Genomic DNA, 9,035 nt, shown 5'->3' on the forward strand with positions numbered 1-9,035 from the left:
TATTTTCACAATAAAAAAAAAGAGGTAGAGCATTTCCACGAGAGTATAAGATAAGAAAGGCCAATATCTATCCAGCAGTGTTTCTAGAGAAGGTAGAAAGAATGAAGGGGAGGCTGGATTGAGGAACATGGTTGTAGTTGTTTTCCTGGAGTTGAAGAAAGATGATTTCTTGGATACAGGAAGCACAATTCCTACTATATGTGATAAACTAAAAATAAATCAACACTTTGGAATTTTGATGCACTGTAGAAACCAAAATTACTCAATGAGAAACCAGTATGACTTTAAAGGAACAGTACATAGCAGACTTTTTAATAATAAGGGAACTAACCAAATGCCCAGCAACTGATGAGGGGATAAATAAAATATGGATATCCATATAATATGGATATGAGTGAAAAAAATCAAGCTGGAGATTAGAAATTCTGTAAGTCAAATAATAAAAAATAAATAAAACCAATTGAGGCTGAACATGGTTGCACAAGCTTGTAATTCTACATAATCAAGAAGCAGAGATGGGGGATAATGGATCAAGGCTAGCCTAGACAACAACAAGATTTCATTTAATAGTCAAAGCATAAAGCATCAAGGAGCTGGTTGAGTGACTCAAGTGGTAGAGTACTGCTTAGAAAGCACAAGGCCTAAGTTCAAACCACAATACTATATACATATACATATATATATATACACACACATGCATATACACATACACATGTATATGTATATATATATATGTTTATATGTGTGTATATATACATATATATTAGATAGATATGAAAGCCTGTCCAGCAGAGTAGATCAAATGGAAGACAGATAAAGCATATATGTTAGACAAATTAGGAGATAAATTGTATTTTTATTTATTTATTGTTTTTGTCAGTCATGGGGCCTGAACTCTGGGCCTGGGCACTGTCTCTCAGCTCTTCAGCTCAAGGCTAGTACTCTACTACTTGAGCCACAGTGCCACTTCCAGCTTTTTCTGCTTATGTGGTACTGAGGAATCAAACCCAGAGCCTCATGCATGCAAAGCAAGCACTCTACCACTGAGCCACCTTCCCAGCCCCAAGGAGATAAATTTTAAAATATTGAAAAAAGCATGAAAAGAATTTTCAAAAAGGTTGTCTGTATAAATAAAATGTGAATCTCGAAGTTGTAAACAGCAACCTATTTAAGAGACCAAACTTAGGAGTGATAGGCAAAGAAGAAGGAGAAGAAGTGCTACCTAACAACATAGGGCACATGTTCAATAAAGTAATAACATAAAATCATTCAAATATCAGAAAAGAGAAGCCCACCCAAGGTGGCTTCTAGGACACCTACCCAGATCAGAATGAAACCTCCCTATGACATATAGTTAAAACAATAAAAATAGCGAATAAACAAAAAGTACTGAAAACTGAGATAAATGTCAATTCATTTACAATTGAAAAATCTATCCAAATAATACCAGATCTCTCAGCAGTAAGCTTAAAAGGAAGAAGGGTTTGGAATGACATATTTCAAGAGTTTAGAGTTAATAACTGTGAACCCAGAATACGCAACAAAGTTATCATCCATAACTAAAGAACAAATAAAAGCATTCCATTATAAAAATTAATCAATATATGACTAGTAAATAAGCACTACAAAGATACTGAAAAGAACTTTGCACACAGAGAAAGCTCACTAAAAATGTAAAAAGCTAGAGAAAATAAATCCCACTGGATGAATAGATAAGTAAGTGAGGACACAATATAACACACATATACCACAAATGGCAACAATATGATCACATATCTTTCCATGTTAATATTCAATGTCCATGTCCTCAATTCTCCAATCAAGACATAGAATGCAAATTGGATTAAAAAATAAGACCCAACTACCTTGACTACAAAAAACATATCTTACTGCAACCCCCCCAATCTTCCAAGTAAATAGACCCCAAAACAAGCAGTAGTAGCTATACTAATATCTGATAAAATGGACTTCAAATCAAAATTAGTCAAGATTATATCAAGATTAAGTTGGTTTCATTTGAGGGATTCAAGAATGATTTAATCTTCATAAATTAATAAATAAATCAATAAATATAAATAAGACACAAAACATAAAGAGAATCAGAGAAGAATCATAAAGTCAATTGATTAATTCAGAAAAATCCCTTGACAAAATTCAACATCCTTTTATGATAACTTTGAACGAATCAGAAATAGAAGGAATATACCTCAATATAATACAGGCTATACATACCAAGCGTATAGATAATATCACACTAAACAGGAAAAAAACAAAAACCATTTTCTTAAAATTCAGAAATGAGATAAAGGTGCCCAATTCACTCCATTCTTATTCAGTTTAGTACTGGAATTTCTAGAAGAGTAATAAGGCAAGAAAAAGAAATAGAAGGGATCCATGCACAAAAGGAAGAAGTCAATTTATCCTTATTTGCAGATGATATAATCCTATGCCAAAAAGGACCTTAAAGATTTTTATCCCTAAACTCCTAGGTCTGATAAACCAACAATGTAACAGAATACAGAATCTGCATATAAAATACCAGTAGCTTTTCTGTACACCAACAATAAACAAGCTCAGAAAGAAATCAGGAGAGCAATTTCATTTACACTAGCTTAAAAAAACAGCCTATGAATAAAAGCAATCAAAGAGGAGAAAAAGCTTCAAGAAGGAAATTGAAGATAATGAGAAAATGGAAAGAACTCACTCATAGACCGTGAAAATGATTATACTACCAAAACCATTGATAGACTCAGTGCAATTCTCCATGAAATTCCCAATATTGTTCTTTACAGGAATATAAAAATTAGTCCTAAAATTTACATCAAAACACAAAACACACCCAAATGGCAAAACAGTTTTGAGGGGGGATAAAAAGCAATGTTGAAAGTGTCACAATACCAGGCTCTAAATTATACTATAAACTTATAGCAACAAAAACAGCATGACACAAAAATACAGACATGAAGAAAAATGGAACAGAACAGAAAACCTGGAAATAAATGCACACAGGCAAAGCCATCTGATTTTTAACAAAGGAACCATAAATATATGGTGGGAAAAAGAAAGACTTGTCAACAGATAGTGATAGGAAAACTGAATATCCATGCAGACAAGAATTAAAGTAGGCCCTTACCTCCATTGCATATTAATTCAATTCTAATTAATTAATCAATTAAATTCTAATCAATGAGCTCTGAATGAATATGGAAAGATTAGGGAAAACACTGGAATATTTTGATATAGGCCATAATTTTCTGAATGGGGCTCCCATAGCTCAGAAAACAAGAACAATGATGGACAAATGGGATTGCATCAAACTTAAAAGCTTCAGGAAAGGAAATAGTCTTTAGACCGAAGGAAAACCCTGCAAAATGGGAGAAACTCTTGGCCAGCTACACATCTGACGAGGAATTAATAACCAGAACATATAGGAGCTCCAAAGACCTTTGGTCTCTTTCTTACAAAACTCTTCTTCTTGCTCAAAGAAGACCAAAGTGGGCTAAGACATTGGTAATTTGGGACTGGTATTTGGTTTATTGTTTTAAACCTGTAAATTCTGCCTCTTACAGAAAGTCATGTGTCACTCAGTAATTGGGTGTGTTCTGAGACGTGCATTGGAAATGTACCATCGTACAAGCATCATAGAATGCACTTATATAGATGAAAGGCTATGATTCATTAGATTGCATAATCTTATGGGATCCTGGTCATATGTGTGCTCTGTCATTGACCCAGTTGTTGTTCTGAGATACATGACTGTACTTGTGGTTTGCATTTCTGTCATTGGAAGTGAGAGGAGAGAGGCTTTTGGGCCCTGGTATTGCTCTGATCTAAGAAAAACAGACATTTTAACACACCACAGAGAGAGCACATCCACACGACCGTAGAACTTGCATCTCCTGGTCAGACTAAGTACTTAAAACGTGGGTCAAATCCTTCTTCCTAGTTTTAATGCCGAGCATTGGACTTCGGTTCACCTTTACTGAGTTCCCAGCTTTATTCTCTTGTGTGTTTATCAGGCTGTACTCCCGAGTTGATAGATGTTCAAATTTGACCCCCAAATGGGTAACAGGGCAGAAAGGTGGAATGGATGCCTGTCACAGAATGTACTTTATTTTCTATCAATAGCCCCTTTAGTATGTACAGGCTCTTGGGTTTCCTGAGGAATGGAGTCATTTTGTAAACAAAATGCTGTCATTTTAAGCCATTAGAATGTATTATATGAGGCCTAATGGCCAAAAGAAAGCTAGCAGGGAGTCAGACAAGTCTTTGGTGCTCTGGGTCTTTTAGGACTTGGCTGCCATAATGAACTAAGCCTTCTCATTATCCACTGTATTAAAAATCTCGGGAACAAAAGGAAATATCTGCTTTCTTTCTCTGAGCTCGGTTGCTGAGATTTAGTGAGCCTGACTCCTGTTTGTTAGTTCAGCAGAATCTAGCTGTTTTCAGAGCTAAATATTCTTCTCTTAGAGGTTATGTAAAATTTTCCTTGCCCCCTGCCCTTTTTTTCTGTTTAGAAAAAGGAAACTGTTGCTCTTTAGTTCTTAATGTAATGATAACAAGTTTTAGCCACTAAAAAATTTGTCTCTCATTTCTGCCAAATGGGTTATATGCTTCATCTCACTGAACCACTATTATAGTGTGGCAAGAGCGGTAGAATTAGCTGCCCATTTTATGGATTTGGAAGCCGAGGCAAATTTCTGGTAAGTGTTGATCTGTCTTTTTCACAGGATGTATCCTCTTAGTACTCTGTTGCTTTTTCTACAATATTTAGTCTGTGTTCACATCTGATAAAAAAAACTTCCAAATTGCAGTTTCTTTCTGTTTGGGAATCATGCTAGAAATTTGGAGGGTGTCTGGTAATCCCTAAAATGAGTACAAGATGTGGTTCAACTCTGTCTCCTACTTGGAATCATCAGATTCCAAGTTCTACCTCTCTCTCCAACTCTAAACTACACATGGAAGAACTGAGCAGAGACAGGTGAGCATATTCAGGTCAAGGGCTGGAGCTTTAGTTTCTCATATAGACCAGCATCCATCTCCTTACACAGCAATGTGACTTGCCTTGTCCTAGAGCCCACTGCATTTTTCTGAGCTTTTCAGGTTCACCTACTAGAGATCCTGACTGAAATATCCAGACGCTTCCACACGTTGTCTGTGTGGACTGCAGCTGCTCTGATTTTGGCTCATGACAGCACCCCTGATGGCTTCCCTGGGATGAGCTCCCTCACTCTTCCCAGATTGTGCTTTTCATGAAGCAGCCTGGAAACAGATGCTTACTTATGAAGGACCATCAGATCCACAAGGTCTTGTTGAAATTACAAGGTCACAAGATGCTAAAATGTCCCCAAATTTCCTGTCTGCCTCTGACACCAAGAGAAATACACCTTCAAAAGCCCTCTGTTTCCTGAGAGCAATTTTTTTTTTTTGGTCAGTCCTGGGGCTTGAACTCTGGGCCTAGGCACTGCCTCTCAGCAATTCAGCTCAAGGCTAGTGCTCTACCACTTGGGCCAGAACTCCACTTACAGTTTTCCTGTGGTTCATTGGAGATAAGAGTCTCATGGACTGTCTTGCCTGGGCTAGCTTTGAACTGTGATCCTCAGAACTCAGCCTTCTGAGTAGCTAGGATTACAGGTGTGAGCCACTGGCACTCAGCTGGTACAAACCAATATTTTAAAGAGTGCCATGTGTCTCCAGCGGATGGAGCTGCATTTCAAACAAATATTCATACAATGCTCCTGGGAAGGGAAGCCTCCCACATTTCCATACTGTTGACCCTGGTTGGGCTCTGAACCATAGCTTTACTTTCTCTTGTACTCTGAGCCACCTCTCCACACTGCTACCAGTCTTCTGTACCTCTTCAATTTAGGTGACCTAGGTCTTGAGTCCTTAGTTAAAAACCCAAAGTACATCAAAGAAACTTCACTGAAGACCTGCAGAGACTGATAGAAAAGACTCATCATCCAGGAAACAAAGCATTAAAGTCAGTTCTCCCAGGTGTCTCTGTGCCATTTTTTCACAGATCTGTTTGAGTTGCATCTTACCATATTCACAGCCTGTTCTCCTCTTATCTACTGGTCATTAAGCCTGTACACTCCTAATGGATCTAACAAACATCAGTCTCTCCCTGAAGCCTGTGTAGGAGTAGACCCTGGGAACAATGGAGCTGAGATGCTGAACAAATATGGAGGGAAGCAGAGTTTCTCTCTGTTTTCTGTAGAGGGGATATTCTGACAAATGCTCATGAGCCTCAGAGAAGAGACTTCAGACTGGATCAGGCATGTGGCCTGATCTTCCATTTCTTGATTCCAGGAAGAGTATCAGCCTTTTTCTTCAGAAGCCTGAATTTGTCCCAGTGTCCTTCCCTACTGGTTGGTACTTGCCATAATGTTGATGAATTGTGAGCCGCGTGAATGGGGCTGGAAAGGTGAAGGTCTAGAACTCCATGTGCTATGTGGCAGCTGGGGAAGACATGAAAGCAGTGTGTGGGATGTGTTTAATTTCACCTCTCTGCCTGACATTTCTCTTGCCGTTGTTGTTCCAGTCTTGCAGCAAAAGGAAGAAAAATAGCATGTGCAGACTTGGATAATATTAGTAATTACACACATCACACCAGGAAGCAGGGAGTAGTCTTTGTTCAGCAAATCAACAGAATCCAGCCTCCAATGAATCACAGTTTCGCAAAATCACAGCATGGGGAGATGCAGGGGGCTGAAGGGGTGTGTTGGAGGGAGCTGAGGCCTTTATGTTTCTCTAAGACACTTAGAAATAGGTCATTGGACCCTTTTGCTCTGACAACTTGATGTCTTTTCAGAAGAGTGAGCCTCCCGATGCAGATAAGAATATGCATATGGCTCTCATACGAGGAAGCACTAATGCGTTAGGTTCCCTGAGTGTTGGAGACCTTAGTAGAGTCTATAAAGTCTAGAGGCTTTGACAGAAACATGGCCCTGAGTAAACCTTCATTTCAGACTTCTCCCTCCAAATTAATGTCTGCTGTTTGAAACCATCTAGTTTGTCATCATTTGTTACTGCAGCCCTAGGAAATTAATATAAGCACCCTCTTATAGGATAAACATGTTTCTAATATATGGCATAAGATGATGTTTATTTCTTCAGGATACTTTCAGGCTTTGCTTCCAGAGTGACATGTATTGGGTGGTGGCTCAGAAAGCTTGCCCTTCTCCTTCCCTTATCTTCCCTGACATCTCTGCTGAGTTTGGGGGTGTGTGGCAGGGGGGCCTGGACAATCATACCACGGTTGCCTTTTATTGAATACCTACTTTATGCAAGGACAGTTCTGAGTGTTTCATACAACAAATTTCACACCTGATTTTACAAATTAAGGTGTTAAAGTTCAAAGAGGCTAAATGGATTTCCAGTTAAGACCACACAGCTACTAGGTGGTAGAGAATGCCCAATCCTAGAGTCTTGGATTCCAAAATCTATGCTCTTCAGTGTTAGTATTGGTATTAGTAAACCACCCACCCCTGCACATACTCTCTCACTGGCTCCTTTCTTGCTCATCTATGATTTGAATGCATAAGTCTCTAAGTATTCTGTGGGAAGGAGTTCTATCCACAGTCTAGAGGCTAATTTCTCTCCTGGGGCCATGATTATTTCATGCATAGAGTAACTGAAGGATGGAGAATAGGCCAAGGTGTGTGGATAGTCAACCAACCAGGGAACGTTTGGAAGATCAGTGGTAAAGAGCTATAAAACATTTAACTCACACCCCAGGAAAGACAAGTGTGATTTTTTTTCTAATAATTGCAGCATTACCTTTCTTCCTTTCTATTGTTACCTTATCATTCTTCTCTCACTCACTTTTATTTTGTGCTGATCCTGGAGCTTGAACTTTTTGCTCAAATCTAATGCTTTACCACTTGAGCCACACAGCTCTGCTTCTGGCTTTTTTGATGCTTGATTGGAGATAAGAGTCTCATAGACTTTCTTGCCTGGTCTGGCTTTGAACCATGATCCTCAGATCTCAGCCTCCTGAGTAGCTAGGATTATAGGCGTGAGCCACTGGCAACTTTCTTTTTCATGTTTTTTTTTTTAATTGTCTGGCACCCTTCTTATTCACCTTTCTTTCTTTCTTTTTTTTTAAATACACCCATTCCTCTTTTTCTTGAACTTTCTTTTTTTATCTCCTTTGCATTCTATCCTCACTTAGTTGCCTGAAGTCTGACTCTGAATTATAGAAGTAAGCTTAGGAATCTTGAAAAACATGCGTATGAAATTACCTAGAGCTGAAATAACAGGAGCACCAGTGAACACACCAGAATAAATAATTTCCATCCAGATCCCATTACTCACAATGTGTATATGTTTTTTTTAAATACCCGATGTAATCTTGAAAACTGTGTCAGAATGTGTGAGTGAGATATATGTTAATTTTAATATAATGTGATAATTTATAACTCAGTGACATTTTAGTTGCTGAGAAAAAAATTCTTTGATATGACATCTTTCCTAGAAAGACTCCAAAAGGACTGATGTGGATGCACTCCATCCTTTCTCATACTGACAGCGAATGGAAGTTGTGTTTTCATATCTACAGGGTAGTCAAGCAACACAGTTCTCCTTGGAAAGTTCATAATTGTAATCAATTTGCTCTCATACAAGGAGAACATGAAAGAAAATTGAATGGTGTCTCCATAGTGCATTCTTTTTTGAAAACATATTTCATTGTTATTGTAGAGGTGATGTACAGTCAGGTAATGAGTACATTTCTTTCTGGACTATGTTATCCCCCCCTTGCTCTCTCTCAGTTTTTCCCTCCCATCTCCACCCACCAGTTGTATTGTTAATTTTCAACACAGTATCTAGTGAGTACCACTGCTGCATTTCTTCACCCCCATGTCCTACCTTTTCTGTGCTACCTCACCCTCCCAAAGACAAACTAACAAATAAGACAAAAGGAAAAGACAACAAAAACACCACCACCATCAACAAAAATCTCTTGTTTCTATTTCTTGGAGTTCATTTTGTAAAATATTATTTTATATGATCATATGCACATAGCTATTGAG

This window comes from Dipodomys ordii, unplaced genomic scaffold, assembly GCF_000151885.1.
Source record: "Dipodomys ordii isolate 6190 unplaced genomic scaffold, Dord_2.0 Scaffold65, whole genome shotgun sequence".
NCBI lineage: Eukaryota > Metazoa > Chordata > Mammalia > Rodentia > Heteromyidae > Dipodomys > Dipodomys ordii.